Genomic DNA, 3,345 nt, shown 5'->3' on the forward strand with positions numbered 1-3,345 from the left:
TGTGTTTTCCACCCTATATATATATAGCTTTTTTTTTTGTGCTAGTTTGTGTCAGTATTTGCCTCAGTGCACTTCCTAACTCTCATACATTACCATATAGGCCTAATTTCTATAACAAATGCACATTCAGATTAGATAACATCAAAACCAATATACTTTAAAATTATAGTGTCATATGAGTGTGTTTTTGAATGTGGATGGTGTTTTTTGGGAAAATCGAGTTTGTAAAGATTTTCTGATCTGTTTTTCTCTGTAAAACAATTTGTAACAACTGTTGTTTAAATAGCTATACATCTGACTTAATATAATGAAAATATCAAACGTTTACTTAAACAATTTCTAAAATGTGAAAAACTTTCTAGATCAAAACATTGTCACTCTTAACGTTTTATTTTTCCAGTATAATTCGAATTTAGTCAGTGGTGAATCTGCCGCTGCGCCCGGCGCTGTTTCACACACCACTGGCTGGCCGAAACAAACGTGCATCGCACGCATCTTCTGCAACAGAGCAAACACGGTTTTTGCATCGACATTCTAGAGTTTTCCACCAGTTTCTTGTGTATTTTACCTAGTGGATACGAAGGTAAGAAACATAATATAGATTGTCTAATTCTAATTCAATAACCGGTGACGGTGGTTTCATTAATCATCTTATTTTGGCTATGTGCATTGTGTTAGTAGTTTAAAATAAACGTACATATTTCTTGGTTTAATCAACGATTTTAATGCAGTGATAATATTTATTGTTGTGCTAATTTGTTGCTGGATTTCAACTTGCATACAGACTAATTAAATGTTTTTTTCTTCTCACTGGCTAGGTGAGGATATTAACTAGGCCTAAGTTACTCATCACTCTTCAGAACACATTTTGTGCCTAGACGGCAACGACGACGAAAACAACAGCGTTTAGTATGTCACATCTCACACATGCAAACTTAGCTTGAGGCTATGAGTGGGCTACAATGGCATATGTTATGCAAACGTTTACATGCCACTCATGTGGTATGTACCTGAAAAGTATAAAAAGCTATGTTGATCATCAGATTTTGCATAGACATGAAGCAAATATTAATTTTCCATGTTGCTTTTCGGACTGCAAACAAAAATTCATTGAGTACACTGTTTTAAAAGCTCATGTCTATCACTCCCACAACAGACTACAGTGGCTCAATCTTAAGTTTATCAAGCGACGAGAATACTTTTTGTGCGCAAAAAATAACTAAAATAAAGACTTTATTCAACTATTCATTTCCTTCTCAGTGGGCCTCGAGTGAGTTCACTAGTGTAACAGCGCAGCGCTTCTGGGTCGTACGTCACACGCATCACACACATGACCAGCGTCGGCCAATAGTGAGCCTGCGTGTGACGTACAACACAGAAGCGCTGCACTGTTTTTTTGCGCACAAAAAGTATTCTTGCTGCTTGATAAACTTAAGGTTGAGCCACTGTAGTCACTTGGACTATTTTAACGATGTCTTTAATAACTTTTCTGGGATGGCAAATGTCGATTACATAGCAGCCTGTGAAGGAGTGAGACAGCTCTCAGATTTCATAAAAAATCTTAATTTGTGTTCTAAAGATGAATGAAAGTCTTACAGGGAAAGAGTTGGAACAACATGAGGGTGAGAAATTGAAAAGAAACTTTAAAGGGTTATTTCACCCACAAATGAATATTATGTCATCATTTACTTCCCCTCATGTCTTTCCAACCCCATCCAATCATCTTTGCAACACAAATTAAGATTTTGATGAAATCTAAGAGCTTTCTGTCCTTCCATTGATAGCTACGCAACTACCACTTTGACGCTTCAAAATCCATGTATTGAGTGGTTTAGTCCAAATTTTCTGAAGAGACACGGTCGGTTTATGATGAACAGGTTGAATAAATGGTTATATTCACATATGAACATTAACCAATGCACACATAAGTTGTGGTAAATGGAAGCTCAAGTTTGCTTGACGTACAAGAACCAATGAGGTTTATTCTTATGTGTTACGCAGCACGTTTGAGCTTCCACAAGAGGTTTGTTCTGGCGTGTTAAGGTTCGTTTGTTCGCTTATCAATGTTTATATGTGCATAAAAGCCAAAATTCCATCTGTTCATCATATGAAGCCATGAAGTCTCATCAGAAAATGTGGACTAAACCGCTCTATTCATATCGATTCGTTTTACGATCTCTTTATGAAGCGCCAAAGTGGTAGTTGCACCTGTCAATGGAGGAACAGAAAAAAGATCTTCATTTGTGTTCAGAAGATGAACGAAAGGCTTACGGGTTTGGAATGACATGAGTGTGAGTACTTACTGACAGAATTTTCATTTTTTGAGTGAACTATCCCTTTAAGATTAAATATGTAAGCAGAGAGCAAGCTTAAGTTAACGACTAATTTTAATCATATAAACTAGTACATTGCATGTTAGCATTTGGTGGTTTAACTTGTTATATGGTGTGTGGAGTAGGGCTGTCACAATTCCTCGATTAAATTCCAATAACATGCATTCGGTAAATCATATAAAGTCTGAGGGTTTTATGTTTCAAAGTGTTTTGTGTTTTACTGTTGTCATTTGTATGTGTGGAGCTTCTCCAACTCCGCCTCTGCATATGATGTTAGTTTGAGTTGCTTAAAACCAGGGGTGCGCATGCAACAGCAAATCTGCTGATTTCAGAGAAAAACGTGAAACTGTGACATTCACTGACTCGCTTCACTCGGCAGTGCTAAAACCAGCACTAAATTACTTACTTCCTGGGTTTGAAAATTGTGGCAATTCTTATAAAAAAGTAAAGAAAGAAAATGTAAATATTAGCATTGTATTTTTTAAGTGTACTATGAAATTATTGTATTTTTATTTAGTACAATTCTTTTTATATATAATAGTATTATCACACTTTATTATTTTGTTTATTTTATGAAAAAAAACATTAAATAAAATGCAGTACTAATTATTATTTTTTTGATTTGTATAGTTATATTTAATGGGTCATACTATGTGCAATGTGAGCACCTACCCGAATCTCCAGATGCTCTCATGAGAACCGGATGAGAACTTTTTTTATACATTTTGGAATTTGCGCCATTTAATCAGATTTGTAAAGTAAATCATTGATAAACCTACGCCAACCCAGGTGAATACATCAATATCTTACAAAATATGTAATAAGTTCGTTAGAATTTCAAAATTGGATGTGTTGATGTCCACATATTCTTTTTAAAGAAGTTAGAGTGGCTGTAGCATTTCTATCATAAAGAAAATGTTAAAGATTAAGTGGACATTGGAATTAAATGTTGTTTGGCCAATATTTAAAAAGGATTTGTTCATTCTGTGGATTGTAACAACAAAAATCAAAG

This window comes from Siphateles boraxobius, unplaced genomic scaffold (genome assembly GCF_051911475.1).
Source record: "Siphateles boraxobius isolate OS27281-9 unplaced genomic scaffold, OSU_SipBor_1 36, whole genome shotgun sequence".
Taxonomy (NCBI): domain Eukaryota; kingdom Metazoa; phylum Chordata; class Actinopteri; order Cypriniformes; family Leuciscidae; genus Siphateles; species Siphateles boraxobius.